Here is a 24,013-nt window from a genome sequence, read left to right on the forward strand (position 1 = left end):
GAGGACCAGGCGCAATGCTGCCCCTATGCCCTTGAAGTGAAAAGGGCTGCATGAGCAGACTGCTGAAAAAGGCCTTGGAGAGGTACTGATGAGAGAGAGAGCAGAGCGCCAGTGAACTGAATCATCACCACCATCAACGTAATGAGAGGAGATCTGTCCTGAGACAGAGGAGAGGAGAGAGAGAGAGCGAGGGGGGGGGAAGAAGGGAATTGACAGAGAGGGAGGATGGGAGAAAGTAAGGGAGAGGAGTGGGAGAGATGCGAGGGAGAGAGAGATCAAAGGGAAGAGAAAGGGGGGCAGAGAGAACATGATAGGGAGAGGGATACAAAAAGCGGGAGAGGGGGAGCGAGAGAGAGAGAGAGAGAGAGAGCGGGCAGAGAGAACAGGATGGGAAGAGGGACAGAGAGAGATAGGGAGAGAAAGAGGGAGGGAAAGGGAGAGGGGGAAGAGGGATTCAGAGAGTGTGTGGGAGAGCGAAGAAAGACAGAAAGAGCTGAGAGAGGGAATAGAGGAAAAGAGGGATATGGGGACTGTGACACGGAAATGAAAAGTGAGAGGGGGGAGACAGCGGACAAATATTTGCATGGCTTTCTGATGTAGTTCTGATGAACGAGCAGAGACTGGATACCACTGAAGACTGCTGGGTGTTTGAGGTTGTGGCACTCCAACTCCAACTGTCAAAAGGAATAGACAAGAACAGAGAGCAAAGAGCAAGGAAGGGCCGGACTACGGCATTTGGGGCCCCGAGGCACATTCAAATCAAATCAAATTGTATTTGTCACATGTAGACCTTACAGTGAAATGCTTACTTACAAGCCCTTAACCAACAATGTAATTTTAAGAAAATACCCCCAAAAAAGTAAGACATAAGAATAACAAATAATTAAAGAGCAGCAGTAAATAACAATAGCGGAGCTATACAGTTGAAGTCGGAAGTTTACATACACCTTAGTCAAATAAATGTAAACTCAGTTTTTCACAATTTCTGACATTTAATTCTAGTAAAAATTCCCTGTTTTAGGTCAGTTAGGATCACCACTTAATTTTAAGAATGGGAAATGTCAGAATAATAGTAGAGAGAATGATTTATTTCAGCTATTATTTCTTTCATCACATTCCCAGTGGGTCAGAAGTTTACATACACTCAATTAGTATTTGGTAGCATTGCCTTTAAATTGTTGAACTTGGGTCAAATGTATCGGGTGACCTTCCACAAGCTTCTCACAATAAGTTGGGTGAATTTTGGCCCATTCCTCCTGACAGAGCTGGTGTAACTGAGTCAGTTTTCTAGGCCTCCTTGCTCGCATACGCTTTTTGAGTTCTGTCCACAAATATCTATAGGATTGAGGTCAGGGCTTTGTGATGGCCACTCCAATACCTTGACTTTGTTTTCCTTAACCCATTTTGCAACAACTATGGAAGTATGCTTGGGGTCATTGTCCATTTCGAAGACCCATTTGCGACCAAGCTTTAACTTCCTGACTGATGTCTTGAGATGTTGCTTCAATATATCCACATAGCTTTCCTGCCTCATCACGCCATCTATTTTGTGAAGTGCACCAGTCCCTCCTGCAATCAAAGCACCCCGACAACATGATGCTGCCACCCCCGTGCTTCACGGTTGGGATGGTGTTCTTCGGCTTGCAAGCCTCCCACTTTTCCTCCAAACATAACGATGGTCATTATGGCCAAACAGTTCTATTTTTGTTTCATCAGACCAGAGGACATTTCTCCAGAAAGTACGATCTTTGTCCCCATGTGCAGTTGCAAACTGTAGTCTGGCTTTTTTATGGCGGTTTTGGAGCAGTGGCTTTCTCCTTGCTGACCGGCCTTTCAGGTTATGTCGATATAGGACTTGTTTTACTGTGGATATAGATACTTTTGTACCTGTTTCCTCCAGCATCTTCACAAGGTCCTTTGCTGTTGTTCTGGGATTGATTTGCACTTTTTGCACCAAAGTCTAGGAGACAGAATGCGTCTCCTTCCTGAGCAGTATGACGGCTGCGTGGTCCCATGGTGTTTATACTTGCGTACTATTGTTTGTACAGACGAACGTGGTACCTTCAGACATTTGGAAATTGCTCCCAAGGATGAACCAGACTTGTGGAGGTCTACAATTTTTTTCTGAGGTCTTGGCTGATTTCTTTAGATTTTCTCAGGATGTCAAGCAAAGAGGCACAGAGTTTGAAGGTAGACCTTGAAATACATCCACAGGTACACCTCCATTTGACTCAAACTTCAACTTAGTGTATGTAAACTTCTGACACACTGGAATTGTGATAGAGTGAAATAATCTGTCTGTAAACAATTGTTGGAAAAATGACTTGTGTCATGCACAAAGTAGATGTCCTAACCGACTTGCCAAAACTATGGTTCGTTAACAAGAAATTTGTGGAGTGGTTGAAAAACGAGTTTTAATGACTCCAATGACTCTAAGTGTATGTAAACTTCCGACTTCAACTGTATGTACACTACCGTTCAAAAGTTTAGCCCATTATCATTAACCATCACTCCTGTGTTCCAATGGTACGTTGTGTTAGCTAATGCAGGTTTATCTTTTTAAAAGGCTAATTGATCATTAAGTATCCCTTTTGCAGTTATGTTAGCACAGCTGAAAACTGTTGTTCTAATTAAAGAAGCAATAAAACTGGCCTTCTTTTGACTGGTTGAGTATCTGGAGCATCAGCATTTGTCGGTTCGATTACAGCCTCAAAATGGCTAGAAACAAAGGACTTTCTTCTGAAAGGCAAGGCTATTCCATGCGAGATATTGCCAAGAAACTGAAGAGCTCGTACAACGCCGTGTACCACTCCCTACACAGAACCGTTCAAACTGGCTCTAACCAGAATAGAAAGAGGAGTGGGAAGTACCAGTGCACAACTGAGCAAGAGGACAAGTACATTAGTGTCTAGTTGAAAAACAGACCCCTCACAAGGCCTCAACTGGCAGCTTCATTAAATAGTACCCGCAAACAACAGACTCAAAGAAATGTACAAAGAAAAAGCCATATCTCAGACTGGCCAATAAAAATAAAAGATTAAGATGGGCTAAAGAACACAGACACTGGACAGAGGAACTCTGCCTAAAAGGCTATCGTTCTGTTTCCAGCTACAATAGTAATTTACAACATTAACTGTCTACACTGTATTTCTGATCAATTTGATGTTATTTTAATTGACAAAAAATTAGCTTTTCTTTCAAAAACATTTCCAAGTGACCCTAAACTTTTGAACGATAGTGTAAATATTATTTTTTTTTAAATTGAGGGGGGAGGGTTATATCTTCATTTATTTCCACAACTCACTAATAATATGCATAATAATGTAGGCAGTTAATGTGAAGTATTGTTACCTACAACCAGGATTGCCATTACAAAAATATCATTTTGCCAATTATTCTTTTAGCAAACAGTTATTTTGATTCATCCTATATTGTCCCTAACATCATTACCCCATAGCAACAGATGTGGGATACATAAACACACACATAACCACAAGCTCAGATGTTCAACAGCTGTTCCAAGCCCAACTCAAGAAAAGACTTGATGTGCGAATGCATATTCAGTTGTAGTTGTTTGAGAAGGCATGCAAAATTTAGCAAGAAAGTCACGTATACTCCCTCTCCGACCTCTAGGTCATCAGGCTGCTGATTATCCTGCACACCTGTCACCGTCGTCAAGCGCACCAGCACCTCATGACACTCACCTGGACTCCATCACCTCCTTGATTATCTTCCCTATATCTTCCCTATATCTGGTTCTCTCCTCAGGTGTTATCGACTCTGTTTACATGTCGGTGCGTTGTTTGTGTTATGTGTTAATTGTTTCATTTATTTTTTAAAACACTCACTCCCTGAACTTGCTTCCTGACTCTCAGCGCACTCGTTACAAAGAATGGGGAGATTTGATTAACCAATTTCAAGTCCTAGCTGATGGAGCTCAGATACACCCCTTCCCCTCAAACACACACGCTGGTCCCCCATTGTGACCATTTCCCAAGCACCTTGGGCTCCCGAGTGGCGCAGCGGTCTAAGGCACTGCATCTCAGTGCAAGAAATGTCCTTACAGTCCCTAGTTCAAATCCAGGCTGTATCACATCCGGCCGTGACTGGGAGTCCCATAGGGGCGGTGCACAATTGGCCCAGCATTGTCCGGGTTTGGCCGGGGTAGGCCGTCATTGTAAATAAGAATTTGTTCTTAACTGACTTTCCTAATTAAATAAAAAGATCTCTGTGCAGTCAGACCTTTGATTATTTTGTGCCACAATAATTTGCGCCCTATCTGATTGTCCGAGTGTGACACCCTCCCCATGGGTTACTGCAGCTAGTGTTGGCATCACTGCCACTACCTGGGTGGGGGCACCCCACTGGAATTCCCACTGGGTAGGTACAAGCTAATCAAGGTTCTCATTAGCAGCTTTGAGAATTTCCTTGTACTGTATATTATGCTCACCCATCCAGGGGCCTTGGCTTTGTAGGACCAACTTTGCCAGGCAGGCACAAAACTCTTGAGGGGGCAGTGCTGCTTTAGTGGGTCTCTGACCGCATTTATCTTTCTATCTTGGCTGCGTATCGGCTACTCGCAGTAGGACTATAAAACAGAAAAGGACTTCTCCTTAGTGTCTGGGTCGCTCAGGTGGGTCTCTAGGGTATAGGGTTGGGGACCGTTCCATCATAATAGGACAATAAATAACCTATTGTTATAATTTATGTTAAAATGTATATCCCATATCCGCAGAAAATTGAAAGCTCTCTCTGTCACAACTCCCGATCGCAGACACACATGGGCTCTGGCATTTGCAACCATTTTCCTTTTGCATTCACTTATCCAAACACAACAACACACACCCCACCTTCGATCACAATACACCTGCACATACACACATACTCTGGCTTCTATGTCCTCTGTTTTCTGTCTTTTTATCCGTACCATGTTGATTCCTACCTTATTTTAGGCTTTTGAGTACTTTTCTGTTCCAGTTCCATATATTTGAAGATGTATTATTTCAATAATTATCCTTTCTTCTAATGCTGTCTTTTATCTATTTATAAATACTATTAATAGAAAGTCGAATACAAATTATTTTACAACATTCCCTATCTTGAATGGTAGTGTATTTGTAGTTAGTTTCTTTGTCAATTGTATTTTATTGTTTTCCTTTTTTTTTTGCAATCCCTACCATGGATAATGTTGGGTGTTCCATTATTTGACTCCTCTATGGGAACTTTGTATTATTTAGAATAGCCATGGAGTCCGTCATTATTCATTCATTACTGTTTAGTATCATTAGACTGTCAGACACAGAGTCAATGTAGGACACACACTGCAATTTAAACTCTCCAGATCTGCTAACTTGGTCCTTCTATAAGTTACCGGATGTCTGCTTCGTAGAACAGTCATAGGCTGCGTCTCAAACGGCACCCTATTCCCTACACTGTATAGTGCACTACTTTTGACCAGAAGTAGTGCGCTATATAGGGAGTAGGGTGCCATACATTATCATATATTACTTTCTGTGTGAGTGGGTACATACACAGAACCCTAGAACATCTGTCAATCACGCCGTCCGAGCCACTAGAGCCTGTGTTAGTCGGCGGCGCCATTGCCACGTCCATCCCTCCGGATCATCTGTCAATGGCGTCCTCCCCTCCTCTCTCATTACCCTCACATCCACTTCCAGCCTGAATTACAATTGCAGAGTCAGTAAACAGGCAGGAAGCCGAGGGGCTGGGCCTGAGTAATGAGCTCTGAGGTGTTTAATTAATGCCTCCCCTTCCACTGGTGTACTGGGCGGGCGTTCAGGCCAGAGGGAGATGGCATTGATCGGGCTGGGCCTGAATGGACCTGCGGGGTTGGTGGAGGGGGGGTGGGCGATGGGCCGAGGTCGCCCTGGGGGAGATTAAGTGGAAATCTAGGAGAAGAGAGAGGACTTCACGCCTCGCTGCAGAGTCTGGCTCTGGCTGAGCTGGGTCTGCAGAGTCCTGGCAATGAATGTCAAAAACCCTGCAGTCCTTCGAGAAATTTCAAACCTCCAAAAACACTGTACTTTACTTCCCCCAGATACATGCAGGCAGAGAGCTAGCCTATTTCCATAACGAGTACAGCCGATGATGTGATGAATCTAAACTGAAATCATTTAATCGTGTATGTCATAAACTAGTCATTTGATGTTGGATACATGGATACATGGTGCTCCGTACACCACACTGCCATGTAGCATATACACAATTCTAAAAAGAGATTTGAATTTGGTGCACACCCCCACATACAAGGTCAGACACACAACAACTCAAATGACGTGTCATCCTGACAAATGTTAGTACATACAAACAATACCAAGCACTAAAACCAGCAGGCTCTCAAAATTCTCTTGATACCCTGAAAAAAACAACCAGCATCGAGATGCAATCCACTCTCCAGTCCTACAGGGCATGATGGTCGCCACATATTAAAGGACAACAGCAATGAAAACAAGTGCCACATAGGAGTAAGTGGACTGGCCATGGCAGAGACCATCGCTCTTACTGCTATGTCTTTAGCGGCTTCTTTTGACCCTGTGTCTGTTTGCCTGGGAGGCCCTTATGCAGCTGACGATAAAACAAACAGACATGCCACATTTATACAGTCAGGTTTCATGACAAGGGCCAAACAGCCCTGAGCCCCCGGGGCTCCTCTGGGACACGCTATGCTAATAGTGGAGCTATCATTATCACTATCACCATCATCAAAAACAACATGCAGCAGCAAGTGAGGCAGCAACACACTATAAGTGCCTAGAAAGGACAAGGACTGACTCGAGAATGGACCAGACCTGTCAGACTACACATAGAGGCCGCCAGTGTTTTCTCAGTGAGGCTTTATTCATTCGTGCAGCCAAATTAATTGATGGGAAAGCCATTGCCAAAACCAGGAGAGGGGAAAAACAGGCTCGAGGACACCGCGCAGCAGCAGCCGCCGCTGCCGAGCCCAGAGGAATGAAAAACGGCACCTCTCAAATGAGGCGAGAGCAGCAGCCTCTTGCGCGACCGATGATAGGGATGCGCAAAAAAGCACGAACACAATTATCCCTCCAAACTGGCACGCGTTTAAGGACTCGAGCACGCTGATTACACGACGCCCCAAGAGCCTTCGGGATGGACACGAGACAGCTCGCACTGAAACATTACCTCAGCCAAATAACACTTCTCATTTGTTTTGTTGATGTACGTACAGCATCCAGGATGAGAGAAATTAATAGCTATTACTCTGGTACACTCAATCATCACCGGCGGCACACACTCGTATCTTTGTGTTTTTCAATCAGATCTCTGAGCTCACACCTTCAATGGGATAACGGCTTTAGATAAACATGAAGTTTGAAGTGGATCTGTGCTCATCCAAGACTCGCCTTCCCCAGGAGCCTTGGCCTTAATCAGATCGAGTGGCTGAGACCAAAATCACATATGACCACCTGACAGATGGCATAACGTGGGCACAGAGGTTATTTTCTGACACTGAAAATCATCATGCTGGCACCTTCCAATATCGCCAGCTGGTCTTTTTCTAAACGCTCGCTCTCATTTAGGTTCAAACAATGTTGTTTTCACCATTTGTCACGCCATCCCCCGATGTCACAATCCAGTAGTCGATTTTAAAGCATTGTGAGAGTGGAGAGAGCAAATCATAACGGAGGTAGTGACACTGAAAAATGTCAAGACATTGAGAGCCAAATGGCCCTACACCATGGGTGAAGACCTCCGGTCATGGCTGGCTGCAGGTTGTATAAGCGTTCCATTCCTGTTCTTCCATACAAGAAAGTTCATCATGCTCGAAAGAGAAGACCAACATTAGTTTAATACTCGAATCATGTATTATAAATCCTGCACTTATCCTTAAAATAGGCTATACCCACATTACCTTTCAGTGTCATATCAAAGTGGTCTACTTACCAGTAAGTTAAGTGCTCTGTATGATTCCAGCTTGCCATTGTGATTGTGTGGGTCCACCATGGTGTAATTCTCATCTCTTCATTTACTCAGCGCAGAGAGCTGGAAAGGAAGGCTCATTTACATTTATTGAAATCCCATTTATATTCCATCTGCTAACTATCCACCTGTGAAACTAGTTTTTAACCATGGCTGGAAGGTGCAGGGGCTTAGACGGCTACCAATCGCTTTTATTAGTGTTTATTTCCCGCCATAAAACCACTGAAGGGGCTCACACAGCCCACGCGCAGATCATTACATTGTAAAGCACAGTGACAGAGCGGCATATAACATTAGCATTGAGAAGCTAAGTGTGTCGGAGAGAAATAAAAAAATACATTTCCCTTCCAATTAATGAAAAAAAAATATATAAAACCATTGGAGGGGAAGTTAAGTGAGGGGGAAAATATACAGTTTTCCACACAGGAAGCACAATTAGTGATAGATATGTAATTAGCAACTCCTATAGTTGAAAGGTAAACACTGCAGCTACTCCCCAATGATCACAGAGCAGGGTTAGAGCTATGGCTGTAGGTTGAGGAACAGAATACGTCAGGATCTCAACAGATGCAGATGACAAAATACCAACAGAAAATGGGGAAAGGAGCTATATCAAGGGATGGAGAACAGAGGAATAAGATCAAATGACAGAAGTGAGAATGTGTTGTGTGTATGAATAAAATACACATCTAGAGTAAACACAGGGGGGAAAACAAGAGGACTTGAATCAAATAAAAACACATTTCATGTTTGAAAAAACATCACAGGGTTTATTGAGAAAAGATTTGCTTTTCCAGTTTTTGTTAGAATGTAGATCTGTAACATTGTAAGAGAGGCAGACTATTCCTACACTGAGTGAGACGGATTTGACTCATCAGCCTCTTCACTAGAAAACGGCACCCCCTTTATGAAACACGTTGTGTGTGGGAACTGCAGCAAACTGTTCGTGAAATGAATCGAAATGAAAAAAAAACATTGCCGCTATATCATTATCAACCTTCCCTGATTTTTACAATTCTTCATCCATCCCTCCTTCCCCTCTCTATATGTTCTGTTCCTGGTATTGGTGGTGCAGCTTCAATATATCTTCCTGGTTCAGGTTGACCTGTCCTCCGCTATCGGCCTCTCAGTATGTGGCCTGGTAGACGGCTCTGCGGACCAGCTCGCACGCCTCCTCTACAGACATAGCCTGTCTCAGCCCGCTGTCCACCGCTCCATACGCATACCTGGAGCCAGAGCCCACCTCAAATAGGTCCCCACACACACGGTTCCCCTCCGAGTCCACGTAGTACAGCCCTAAAGAGGAAGGAGACAGGAGTCAGTCTGTACCATCTGACATTCAGGGAGGGGCGGAGAGTATAGCAAGGTAAGAAAGCAGCAAGGTTCGTTGCACAGGCTTCATGAATTCTGACTCAGGTGTTGAACTTTGTCAGGGAAATTGAGAAGGTGTATACACACACACACACAAACACACATAATAGATCCACAAACACAGTGCGGTGCGGTGCCCTCCAGAGGGAATGTGAACAGCTGCATCCTCTCTGAGTAAACCAAGCCCAGCAAAACCTGCTGATGAGGCGCACCCTGACACACTGCCTGTCTGTCCTCCCTTCCTCCCCGGGGAACTGCTCCAGGCCTTATTGATCCCTCCCAACACATCCAAATTAATTATCGACCCATACCTGGTCCAAGCAGGTGACCTGACCTCGGAACTCAGAGGAAAGACAGAGAAAGCGATGGCCAAAGAACAACATCCACACAATAACAACTATATTCATGTTTACACTCGCCCACTCACATAAGCTACACTTGATAATGCAAGTGTAACCCTCTCACCAGGGTCGAATTTGACTCTCACAATATTCATTTACGTAGAATATCTCAACAGCATGGGATGTTAGGTGAGAAGGACATCTCAAATAAGAATCCCTATTGTAAACTATCTAGGGTGATGACAAATAGGGTATTAACTTCAGATGGAATGATTATAGATTTTTGTTATTGTATAAGGATATACTTTCCCATGCATTAAATGAAATTGAAACAGGAAATGACTCCACCAAGGCAACATACATAAGGTTCAAGATGTGTATTATTACATTTTCAATGCACGTTGGAGCTCAAAAAAAATGACGACACACATAAAGTCCAGAAGCACCCCACCGTTGTGGTTACGCACTACTCGAAGATATTCCCTCAGCGAACTATGGCAGTTCTGTGCAGATTTCCTCACAAGATCCACAGCAAGCACAGCTATCAATGCAGACAGTACTCTTTAGCAGTAACCGATATCCCATGGGAACATGAACTCATTAATCTTTCCCAAGCAATTCTCTCTCGGTTTCACATGATGCTAGGCTAACCTCAAGGCTGTCAAATACCTCCACGACGAGACGGTAGCTTCAGTCTTTACTAAGTCTTTCTTAACAAAATCATAACAACTCTTATAAAATAAAATCGGTATTTCCCTTCAAAACTCGGTAGGTATGGGTTTTGTTCTATTTTTATCGTCTTCTTTTATTATTTTTCTTCACCAACAGTCATAATGTAATGTCCATCCTTTTCTCAACTTCTCTCTCCCTCTCTTTTTTTCCCAGGCCTCCCGTTAACCAGGTCAACTCTCCCATTGGCCACAGCTTAACAAGCGACCTTATTGGTCAAAACTTAAACTTAAAAGTAAACCAACCTATTCACTTATACATCACCAGTTAATTATGACAAATAAACTAAACATTTGGTTCTAACAAGGGTATTACACAAGCATGCACACAGTCATAATGGAGGCTGGTGTATCTGCAAGGATGACTTGTGAGACAGTTTGTTCCCCAACGTGACTCGCAGAGGGCTTGATCACAGTGACGCAGTGGCAGAGTGACTGGCACCACCAGCCTGTGTTGTGTTCTTCCACCAGAGAGCCAACCTACAGATGATGAATCAGGAAGGGAAAGGCCTGTTTATCTCAACACCATCACAATGTGCACCTGTGAGAATTGTGGATCACACACACAAGCTAGTGTTGCACGGTATACCGAAACTAGAACAACGGTTTGGTACTAGTTCTGTCAATAGCAGCCAATGTGTGGTGTTCAATGTAAGCCTACATTCCATGAGACTTTAGAGAAGAAAATAACATGACATTAAACTGGTTATCCACTTGTCCTTCAGACAAGGTGACTGAAAATGTTGGGTTTGATGCAAGAAACCACTTTACAAAATAAAATGCATCATTATTCTCATACCATTATTAGAGAAACAGACAAATTACACTACCCTTTGCCTATTGTCTACTTAGCTTACTCAACTGTCTCAAAATACAACACTGCCCCTTTAAGACTAAAACAGCTCTTTACCTGACTTGCTTTTCAGAGATGGATAGAAATGCACACATTTTGTGCTCTTGTAGGAATCAATCACTCCCCAATTGTTGACTAGAAATAACTGGGCTAATAACTCACTAACTAGCAAAGAATATGAACAAATGTGCACAGGTGGATACATGCAGCTCTCACTTTGATATCAAAACAAACACATCTACTCACAACCACTCATGCTATAAACACAGTCCAGTTCAAAGTGAATGGCACAGATCCATATATGGCACATTGGCTTAATGCAGCTCTAATTGGTTATGGCGCACCGGTCTGAGTACAGGCCTAAGTCATGCCTGTCAAAGCAATAGAATCTACTCCAATATGCTCTACCTACAAGAAAATCTCTCGCAGTTAGTTTTGCATACTAAATCTTGCATAGTTTGTTTTGTTTCGGTATGTTACATTGAAAGTGGCTAATACTGTTTTTATTCGAGCACAATTCCCACAGTAGAGCGAAACGTTGATAGTGCTAACTAAAGGAGAAAACTAGTGTGAAGAAAGTTGAGTGAAGTTCAATCCGCTGCTTCTCTGCATGGGCTGCACATGCGCAGCTTAGAGAGAACATTGGTGGGAAGCGGGAAGGCGGGTGGATGGGTTATCTTTGTCTGCATTATTATGATTGTTTTTGAACCCGTAACCCCCCTCTGAAAAAGAAAAATGACAAAACGTAAAATGTTTTTTTGGCCAAACCAGCTTTATTTTGGTGTCCTCTGTTACATTCTACTGCCTTGATTCCATCTGAAACACACTGAAATGATTGAGTTTCCCTCTCAGATTTAAAAAAATGTGTTGTGGCATCATGTTTACAATTTAAAATGACTGAAAATGTATACATTCAGTGTATTGTTAGTTTTAGGGGATATCATCTAGGCCTATATATGATCATGGCTATTTTCTAAGAGAACATTAAACCTTTTTGTTTTTTTACATTTAACCGGTCTTCTGTTGAGGTTAAAGTATTTTACAGCAAGATGTGAATTGCCACAGTTACAGTATGTTTGTTCTTCAAATTAAGTGTTTTATTAAAACAGCAAAATTAAGTAAATAGGCCAAATTATCCCCAATGAAATGTGTAAGGTTATATTTAAAATCGAACAAATTGTGTGTTGGGCACTTTATCTAATGGAAAAATGGGACTAAAATAAAACAGAACAGACGCTCAATTAGGTTTTGGGCCCATATGTGTTAAGAGAAGAGATAAATGCGTGTCAGTTAAATAAAATAATTTCAACATGTCTGCAACTCTTTGTGAATTGCAGTGTCATTTAAAAAAATTGAAAATGTGTTTAGCTAACCCACAGATTTCTTCATAAAGAACCTTGTAAGAGTCTGCTAACTTCAACAGACTTCAAGGTTCCTTTTAACTGCACTACAGGTATGATTGAGGAATGATGCAAGTGTTAAACATGGGCTTTGCTACACAGAAAGCAGCAGTTTACTACTCCATTGTCAACACTTTAATTAAATTAGTAGACCTATATCAATGTCTTATAAAATAATAGTATTATTAGCTTTTAAAACAATTGTTTTATTTTATCATATTTTCGACCAGAGTGGGGATATCGCTCCACTAGCCTAACTATTGTTTCTGCAGTGAGGATGATTCACTATCTTCATTGAACGTTTTCATAATGTATCTGCAGATAATCGCCAAAAAGCGTATTAGTATGCAAATTAGGGAGCCAAATGAACGGCTCTTACAGATGCGATTCGGTAGGCTACTGACGAGTCACTCACTATAATGTCATTGTCTGGCAAGTCATGATTGACTTCATACCGAAAATACTAACCAGCTCTTTAGTTGACTTGTCGCGATGCAATACCATGGACATATAACTACGTTGTATGATGTATGAATGGCGACGATATGAAATTGACTTTATTCAGTTAATTCGACACCGTTTATAAACTAGTCAAGCTTCCTGTTCGTCAATCAAATCACAGTAAGCCTATACGCCAGCACTTCGTGGCTGAACATGAAACACGCCAAATTGAATAAATGGTGCCAGAAACAATAGGCTTAGCGGATTTCGACTCGTTACCACATTATACAGGACGTGCAAATTGACTCACAGACGATGAAGGAGCTTCATGCTCTCTTCCTACGTGAAAATAAATTAGCCTGCAACCACACTGTACACAACACACACTAAGGTACCGGAAGGCGGAACAGACAGCAGACTGACAGGTGCCTGTCCTATCAATAGATGGCTAGAAGATGCATATGCCTATCGTTCATTCTAGCGGGAGAGGTCGTCCCGAATTTAAAAGTAGCATAGTTAATTCATATGGTTCATTGTAGAGAGAGAGGGCGCAGCTGAATTTTTTTCTGACTTGCGAATTGTTAAAAAGTGGCCAAGTTAATTTAAGTGGAAAAAGTACCCGGATGAAAATGTGTGTGTAACCGGCGCTAGTGGAAAACACTGGGAAATAGATTGTTTATCATCTGTATATCCGTGAAATCAACCAAAACAAGTTCAACTCAATGCATAAACATACTCCTGTTGAATATGCATTAATTCACCTGTATTGTGAATAGGCCTAGACTACATCTTGATTTACCCAGTTAATCAATAGAGATTTACCATTCAAAAACATTATTTCCATTATGTAGTTAGATTTTATGATTGAATCATTAATGCATAGATGGCTCTCAAAAATGTTGAAATTTGATGTACATTTTTTTACTAGAAAAGTACATTTCTTGAAGACAATATGGTGTGCTTGCTAGATTGTTTTAAAGTATTTATGGTTTTGAAATAAGTTATAGTAATGGTAGTGTCTGGTTATAGTTGGAAAAAGTAGGTAGATTTAAAAATGTATTGATTAATTGGCTGATTGATTGGATAGCCTTAACATGGAAAAGTTGGTTTGGTGTCTCTAGCTTGAACGGTTCAACAAATGTTGGTGGGTTATTTTTATAAGGGCACAAGGCGAGGCCCAGATGCAGACACGGGAGGAAGGTGGTTTGAGTCTTTGATATTTATTAATAATCCAAAAGGGGTTGGCAAGAGAATGGTCGTGGACAGGCAAAAGGTCAAAACCAGTTCCGAGTCCAGGAGGTACAGTGTGGCAGACAGGCTCGAGGTCAGGGCAGGCAAAATGGTCAGTGTCCAGAAAACAGGCAAGGGTCAAAACCGGGAGGACTAGCAAAAGAGAATAGAAAAGGCAGGAGCACGGGGAAAACATGCTTGTTTGACTTGGAACATACAAGACAAGCTGGCACAGACAGAAAACACAGCTTTAAATACCCAGGGGATAATGGGGAAAATGGGTGGCACCTGGAGGTGGGAGAGACAAGCACAAGGACAGGTGAAACAGATCAGGGTGTGACAATTTTATGCTGATAATGCAAATGTTTATAGTTATATTTGATAAACGTTTAATAATGAGAAGTCAGGATAGCCAGAACATGTGAACATTGGTTTGGTGTCTCTACCTTCAACGGTTCAGGTTGGTGGGTTATTTTAAGCTAATTTATGTAGGCAAGGGGTTGCTAATTTGAAGAATCTAAAATATATTTGGATTTGTTTAACACTTTTTTGGTTACTACATGATTCCATATGTGAAATTTCATAGTTTTGATGTCTTCACTATTATTCTATAATGTAGAAAATAGTAACAATTAAGAAAAACCCTTGAATGAGTAGGTGTGTCCAAACTTTTGACTGGTACTGTAAGTATTCAGACCCTTTGCTATGAGACTCGAAATTGAGCTCAGGTGCATCCTGTTTCCATTGGTCATCTTTGAGATGTTTCTACAAATTGGAGTCCACCTGTGGTAAATTCAATTGATTGGACATGATTTGGAAAGGCACACACCTGTCTATATAACTTTTACTTTACTTTTTAGTCATTAAGCAGACACTTTTATCCAGAGCAACTTACAGTAAATGCATACATTTCATTTCATCCATTTTTTTTTTGTACTGGCCCCCGTGGGAATCAAACCCACAACCCTGGCGTTGCAAACACCATGCTCTACCAACTGAGCCACAGTTGACATTGCATGTCAGAGCAAAAACCAAGCCATGAGGTCGAAGGAACTGTCCGGAGAGTGCCGAGACAGGATTGTGTCGAGGCACAGATCTGGGGAAGGGTGGCCTTTTGGATTACAATAAATATCAAAGACTCAAACAATCTGCCTCTGAGCAATTGGGGGAGAAGGGCCTTGGTCACTCTGACAGAGCTCTAGAGTTCCTCTGTGGCGTTGGGAGAACAATAAGCAGAACTCCACGAATCAGGCCTTTATGGTAGTGGCCAGACGGAAGCCACTCTTCAGTAAAAAGGCAAAACGGCTCGCTTGGAGTTTGACAAAAGTCACCTAAAGGACTCTCAGACCATGAGAAATAAGATTCTCTGGTCTGATGGAACCAAAATGTTACTATTTGGCCTGAATGCCAAGCGTCACGTCTGGAGGAAACCTGGCACCATCCCTACGGTGAAGCATGGTGGTGGCAGCATCATGCTGTGGGGAAGTTTTTCAGTGGCAGGGACTGGGAGTCTAGTCAATTGAAATAAATTAATTAGGCCCTAATCTATGGATTACACTTGACTGGGCAGGGGCGCAGTCAAGGGGCACAGTCAAGGCTGGGCCTTGGGAGCCAGGCCCAGCCAATCAGAATGAGTTTTTCCTCACAAAAGAGCTTTATTACAGACAACACTATGCAAATCTGCTTTTAGTTTCATGCACCGTGTTCCTGAACAAAATTCTAAATACATTTCATCTTGATGTTCTGGTACCGTTTTAGTATTTATTGGGAACTTATTTGTGGAGGAATGTAACTATGTGGGTGATTTGTGATGTTTTATGTTTAGGTAAGGCCCAGATGCAGACGGTGTCGAGGTAACAAAAGTTTATTACAATAACAACGGCAGGCAAATGGCAGGTCAAGGCAGGCAGGGGTCAATTATCCAGTAAGGGGGGGTAAGGTACAAAACAGCAGGCAGTTTCAGCGTCAGGGCAGGCAGAACGGTCAAAACCAGGAAGGACTAGAAAACAGGAGCAAGAAACAGGCAGGAGTAGGGAAACAAACGCTGGTAGGTTTTACAAACAAAACGAACTGGCAAGAGACAAACAAACACAGGTATAAATACACAGGGGATAATGGGGAAGATGGGTGACACCTGGAGGGGGGTGGAGACAATCACAAAGACAGTTGAAACAGATCAGGGTGTGACAATTTGTGCTTACCATGACTGTATTGTTGCATTTTAATGTGTGAGAGTGTGTGTGTGAGATATATATCTCACATGTCTTGTGTTTATATATTGCATTATACAGGGCACATTTGGAAAAAGAGATCTAGGTGTCAATATATCTTCCATGTTAAATGAAAGTTAAATATACTCCCGGTCAAAAGTTTTAGAACAGCTATTCATTCAAGGGTTTATCTTTATTTTTTACTACTTTTTACACTGTAGAATAATAGTGAAGATGTCCAAACTATGAAATAACACATATGGAATCATGTAGTAACCAAAAAAGTGTTAAACTTATTTTATATTTGAGATTCTTCAAATAGCCACCCTTTGCCACTCTTGGCATTCTCTCAGCCAGCTTCACCTGGAATGCTTTTCCAACAGTCTTGAAGGAGTTCCCACATATGCTGAGCACTTGTTGGCTGCTTTTCCTCTGACTCATCCCAAACCATCTCAATTTGGTTGAGGTCGGGGGATTGTGGGGGCCAGGTCATCTGATGCGGCACTCCATTACTCTCTTTCTTGGTAAAATAGTCCTTACACAGCCTGGATGTGGTGGGTCATTGTCCAGTTGAAAAACAAATGATAGTCCCACTAAACCCAAACCAGATGGGATGGCGTATCGCTGCAGAATGCTGTGGTAGCCATGCTGGTTAAGTGTGTCTTGAATTCTAAATAAATCACAGAAAGTGTCACCAGCAAAGCACCCCAACACCTCCTCCATGCTTTACGGTGGGAAAAACACATGCAGAGATCATCCGTTCACCCACACCGTGTCTCACAAAGATACGGCGGTTGGAACCAAAAATATCACATTTGGACTCATCAGACCAAAGGACAAATTTCCCCTGGTCTAATGTCCATTGTTAGTGTTTCTTGGCCCAAGCAAGTCTCTTCTTATTATTGGTGTCCTTGAGTAGTGGTTTCTTTGCAGCAATTCAGACATGAAGGCCTGATTCACACAGTTGATTACAGCTCAGCATTTAACACCATAGTACCCTCCAAACTGACCCCACCCTGTGCAACTGGGTCCTGGACTCTCTGACAGGGTCCTGGACACTCAGACAAACTGAAATGGTCCACCCACACAGACAGCGTGGTGAAGAAGGCGCAACAGCGCCTCTTCAATCTCAGGAGGCTGAAGAAATTTGGCTTGTCACCAAAAACACTCACAAACTTTTATAGATGCACAATCGAGAGCATCCTGTCGGGCTGCATCACCTCCTGGTACGGCAACTGCTCCGCCCACAACTGTAAGGCTCTCCAGAGGGTAGTGAGGTCTGCACAAGGCATCACAAACAAACTACCTGCCCTCCAGGACACCTACACCACCCGATGTCACAGGAAGGCCAAAAAGATCATCAAGCACAACAACCACCCGAGCCACTGCCTGGTCACCCCGCTATCATCCAGAAGGCGAGGTCAGTACAGGTGCATCAAAGCTGGGGCAGAGAGACTGAAAAACAGCTTCTATCTCAAGGCCATCAGACTGTTAAACAGCCATCTCTAACATTGAGTGGCTGCTGCCAACATACTGACTCAAATCTCTAGCCATTTTAGTAATAAAAAATTGGATGTGATAAATGTATCACTAGTCAGTTTAAACAATGCCACTTTATATAATGTTTACATACCCTACATAACTCATCTCTTATGTATATACTGTACTCCATCTGTATACCATCTGCTGCATCTTGCCTATGCCGCACAGCCATCGCTCATCCATATATTTATATGTACATATTCTTATTCATTCTTTTACACTTGTGTGTATAAGGTAGTTGTTGTGAAATTGTTAGATTGCTTGTTAGATATTACTGCACGGTCGGAACTAGAAGCACTAGCATTTCGCTACACTCGCATTAACATCTGCTAACCATGTGTATGTGACCAATAAAATTTGATTTGATTTATATCTCTCATACAAATCCTCCTGGCAGGTCAGAGCACAGTTCCCAGGCCAGTTAAGGCCAGTCTATTGGAGAACTGTTCTTTAAGAAACTGCTCTAGGAAGTCACATTTGCTTTCAACTGGCAAATTGCCCCTTCCTCCCTCTGATAATCACTGAGCTCCTACCTTTGCGCCGGCATAATTTGCAATTTTTGGAGCCACGACTCTGAAGACTGAGGAGGACTTGTTAAAAATGTAATAGGGGAGTCTTTTCTAAAAGCAACCACTTATGCTAAGAGGCACACAGGAAGGAGGAGGACAGCTCTTCGGGCCAGGCAGGGATAAAAGCATCAACACTTTCACATCACACCTGGAATCTATATAGAGAACGCAGGATCGGATGAAAAAGAGAGGGAGGGAGAGTGCCTCCCTGAGAAGCGGCATAGAAGATAAGGAGGGGAGATGAGGGTGACACTTGTCGTGGCAGAACAAAAGGATTTAAGTTCATGAGCCCACATAAACCTGCAGGAAGGCAGCGGGCTGTGAGCAACGGAACGTTCCGGCGTAATGCCTCGCCTACCACTCCACCAGCCAGGTGGCAGGTGGTTAAGCTCTTTTTCACGTCAACGCTGAGGAGCGTCAGACTGACAGCCTTCAGAAGAGCAGGGGCTGGCATCACAGATGAGCAGTTTCTGTCTGTCTGAATATGTCTGTCTGTCCTTCTCACTAGAACACATCACTGGCTCCGATCCGAGGGGAAAAATAAAGTGAAAAAAATAACATGCTTCAAAAACAGACGCACAGCCTCACACACGAGGGAGCAGCGGCTTGCCTTCACTGTAGTGCCAGCTATCTGAGCAAATCCACTGACTCACTCACTTCTGAATCCTATGCGGTTTGGTTTTAATGTGCAGTATTTGGACGTCAACACACTATCTCGTCTTACTTAAGTTAACAGTGCATTCGGAAAGTATTCAGACCCCTTCACTTTTTCCACATTTTGTTATGTTATAGCCTTATTCTAAAATGGATGGATTTTCCTCCCTTCAATCTACACACAATACCCCATAATGACAAAGCAAAAACAGGTTTTTGGATTATTTTTAAAAATAAACTGGAGGTGTGTTTTGGGTCATTGTCCTGTTGAAAAACAAATGATAGACCCACTAAGGGAAACCAGATGGGATGGTGTATCGCTGCAGAATGTTGTCGTAACCATGCTGGTTAAGTGTGCCTTGAATTCTAAATAAATCACAGACAGTGTCACCAGCAAAGCACCATCACACCTCCTCCTCCATGCTTCACGGTGGGAACCACATATTGCAGAGATCATTCGTTCACCTACTCTGTGACTCACAAAGACACAGTGGTTGGAACCAAAAATATCAAATTTGGACTCATCAGATCAAAGGACAGGTTTCCACCAGTCTAATGTCCATTGCTCTTGTTTCTTGGCCCAAGGAAGTCTCTTCTTCTTATTGATGTCCTTTAGTAGTGGTTTCTTTGCAGCAACTCGACCATGAAGGCCTGATTCACGCAGTCTCCTCTGAACAGTTGATGTTGAGATTAGGGATGCACGATATATTGGTAAGCATATCGGAATCGGACGATATTAGCTAAAAATGCTAACATCGCTATCGGCCCAATGTCTAGTTTAACGCCGATGTGCAAAACCGATATCAAAGGTGACGTGCATACCTATATAACGTAGGTAGATGACGTAATGACTGCATGAAAAATACAGCATTCCTAACCTAGCCCACAATGTCTGCAATGTGGATCTAGTTTGAAGTTTCAAAGGAAGATAAAAAAAGGCCATATGCAACGTTTGTGCTACTATTATTTCCCGAGGAGGGGAGAAAGTGAAATCTTTAAATACCACAAACCTAATGACTCATTTGAAAGTGCATCACCCCCAGACGTTCAGCGACTACCTAGAACAAAAGCAGAAAAAACTAAGCGCACGCTTCCAACAACTAAACAAGTTCAAGTCGAGCAGTCATTTGAAAGAGTAAGAACTTCAGCGAGACAACTCAAAGGCGAAATCCATTAATGCCAAGATAATGGAATTCATTGCCCTTTACAACCATTCTCTGTCGTGGATGATGTTGGCTTTCGCCGACTGGTCGAGCACCTTGAGCCCCGGTACACAATACTGAGTAGGGGCTATTTTACAGATGTTGCCCTACTGGAGTTACACAGTAGCGTTGAAACTGTCACGTCTTTCAAGGAGCAGGAAACGGGTGAGTCAGGTGCAGGAGACAAAAGGTCCTATACACCTGCCTGAGCACTCCCTCGACCACCCCTTAAGAGCCCTCTGCCTCCATGAAATATTAGGGTTATGAGTAGCCAGCCAGGGAATTCCCAGTACCACCGGAAACGCCGAGGAATCAATGAGGTACAGGCTGATACGCTCCTCATGACCCCCCCGCGTCACCATGAGTAGTGGCACTGTGACTTCCCTCACTTGGCCGGATCCTAGTGGTCGACTATCTAGGGCGTGTACAGAAAAGGGTTGTTCCAACTGAACCAGGGGAATACCTAACTTAGTGGCGACCCCACGGTCCATAAAACTCCCAGCTGCGCCTGAATCGACTAGTGCCTTATACTGGAAGTGAAGTGAGAAATCAGGGAAACAAACAGAGGTGTACATATGATCGACAGGGGGCTCTGGGTGTGACTGGTGCTGACTCACCTGGGGGGTTGATTTGGTGCTCTGCCTGCCATCCGAACTCCCGGGTGGACCTCTCCAGCACAGGTCCGCAGTGTGCCCTCTATGACCACAATGGGCGCAGGAGAAGCTCCCCCCTCCGGTCCTCCTAGCTGCCGCCCCTCCTATCTCCATGGGGGTTGGAGCAGGAGGGCCGGGAGGTGGAACAAACAGACCCCAACTAGAACGCCCCCGGGCAGCTAGCAGGTTGTCCAGCCTGATGGACAAATCAATAAGCTGGTCCAGAGTGGTCATATTGTCCCGCCAAGCCAGCTCCCGGCAGACGTCCTCACGAAGACTGCATCTGTAGTGGTCAATCAGGGCCCGCTCATTCCACCCCGATCCAGCGGCGAGAGTCTGGAAGTCCAGGGCAAAGTCCTGAGCGCTCCTCGTCTCCTGCCTCAGGTGGAATAATCGCTCACCCGCCGCCTTGCCCTCCGGGGGATGATCGAATACCGCCTGAAAGCGACGGGCGAACTCCGGGTAGTCGCTCCTAGCCGAGTCTGGGCCATCCCAGACTGCGTTGGCCCATTCGAGGGCTCTACCCATGAGGCATAAGACGAGAACGCTCACCCTCTCTTCATCCGAGGGAAGGGGCCGAACGGTCGCCAGGTACAAATCTAATTGTAACAAAAACCCCTTGCACCCGGCGGCCGTACCATCCAACTCCCTGGGAGCCATGATCCGAATCCCACTCGTGTTGGGTTCGGTGGGTACTGGTAGGGGCGCAGGGTGGTGAGTAGGCACTGGAGGTGGTGAGGGAGCAGCTCTCTCCCAGCTCTCCAAACGGACCAGCACCTGATCCATGGCCGTGCCCAGTCGTTGAAGGAGGCTGGCATGTTGTAACACTTGATCTGCCATGGATGGTGCTTCGGCTCCTGCTGACTCCATCTTGTGGTGGGATTCTGTCACGTCTTTCAAGGAGCAGGAAACGGGTGAGTCAGGCGCAGGAGACAAAAGGTCCGTAGAAAAAGATTTAATTAAGTCCAGAGTGAATACAAAGATTAGGCAGGGTGCAAAACACATGCAGGAGGTAGAACAGCTCCAAAACTACACAGGACGCAGCCCGGCAACCCTAATGCCTAATATCAGCGTCGTGTAAATCAAACACATAGGAAAATAAATCCAGCCCTAAACCCAAAACGTAACACGAAACAATCCTGCACAACTCCAAACAAGAAATTGACAAACTAAATACCCTCCCACTAATTACAAACAAGAAACAGGTGCGCACTAAACAGACATAACTAACAGACACATGAAACATGGATCGGTGGCAGCTAGTAGGCCGGCGACAACGACCGCCGAGCGCCGCCCGACCGGGGAGTGGTTCCACCTTCTGTGGACGTTGTGACAGAAACACACATCCATGAGCTACTTGCTATGGGCTACTTGCTATACACTGCTATTAGCTTCACAACTGACATTTGGACCAACGATGTCAGCCCACAGTGGGTCGACGAGGATTTTGTACTGAGGAAAGCCATATTGCATGCTCAAGAATGTGCTGGTTCTCATAGCGTTGCTGCCATTTCAATGGCATTTGAGAACATGTTTGAAACTTGGAAACATGAACACACTCGTAGCTCCATTCGAACAACTGACTCGAGAAATAAGCTCATCAACTGTGTCTGCAGCAGACGTGATACCCTCTGTCATGATATTGAAGCGCCTGCTCAACAAAACTGATGACAGACCGTGGGTTAAAACTTGTAAAAGTACTCTACTTGAGGCTGTGAACAAGCGATTCGGTGGCATTCTCTCTGAGCTTTTTTACTGTGTTGTCACCATGCTCGATGATAGGTACAAGGACCACTTCTTCGATACAGACAAGAAACCGGGTTTATGTGAAATGTTAGACACAGCTGGACAAGATGGAAACGGACGGTTTTGATTATATTTTACTGGTAATGGGGACATACGTAAATGCCAACAAAATAACTTTTTGGTCAGTGTGTGTGTGTGTGTGTGTGTGTGTGTGTGTGTGTGTGTGTGTGTGTGTGTTTCAACTATTTAACTGTACTAGAATGCTTAAAAGGTCGCTAAAATTTTCAATATCGGTTATCGGTATCGTGTTTTTGGCAAGGAAAATCAGTTGCGGCCAAAAATGTCATATCAGTGCATCCCTAGTTGAGATGTGTTTTTTACTTGAACTCTGTGAAGCATGTATTTGCGCTGCCATCTGAGGTGCAGTTAACTCTAATGAACTTATCCTCTGCAACAGAGGTAACTCTGGGTCTTCCTTTCCTGTGGCGGTCCTCATGAGAGCCAGTTTCATCATAGAGCTTGATGGTTTTTGCGAATGCACTTGAAGAAACTTTAAATTCTTGAAATTTTCCGGATTGACTGACCTTCATGTTTTAAAGTAATGATGGACTGTTGTTTCTCTTTGCTTATTTGAGCTGTTCTTGCCATAATATGGACTTGGTATTTTACCAAATAGGGCTATCTTCTGTTTACCACCCCTACCTTGTCACAACACAACTGATTGGCTCAAACGCATTAAGAAGGAAAGAAATTCCACAAATTAACTTTTAACAAGGCATACCTGTTAATTGAAATGCATTCCAGGTGACTACCTCATGAAGCTGGTTGAGAAAATGCCAAGAGTGTGCAAAGCTGTCATCAAGGCAAACTGTGGCTACTTTGAAGAATCTCAAATATAAAATATATTTGTTTAACCCTTTTTTGGTTACTACATGATTCCACATATGTTATTTCATAGTTTATGTCTTCACTATTATTCTACAATGTAGAAAATAGTGAAAATTAAGAAAAACCCTGGAATGAGTAGGTGTATCCATACTTTTGACTGGTACTGTACGTACTCAAACCCTTTAGTCAGTACTTTGTTGAAGCACCGTTAGCAGCGATTACA

General features: G+C 43.5%; 1 long non-coding RNA gene across 1 annotated transcript; it reads right to left on the reverse strand.

Moving 5' to 3' along the window:
* Positions 1-8,709: 8,709 nt before the first annotated feature.
* On the reverse strand, positions 8,710-10,348 carry LOC115169479 (uncharacterized). The gene is made up of 2 exons (XR_003870868.1): positions 10,062-10,348; positions 8,710-9,258 (listed from the first exon to the last, which is right to left on the reverse strand). It is a non-coding gene; the product is annotated as an uncharacterized LOC115169479 (long non-coding RNA).
* Positions 10,349-24,013: the final 13,665 nt, after the last annotated feature.

The sequence above is a fragment of the Salmo trutta genome, chromosome 31 (assembly GCF_901001165.1).
Source record: "Salmo trutta chromosome 31, fSalTru1.1, whole genome shotgun sequence".
Classification (NCBI taxonomy): Eukaryota; Metazoa; Chordata; class Actinopteri; order Salmoniformes; family Salmonidae; genus Salmo; species Salmo trutta.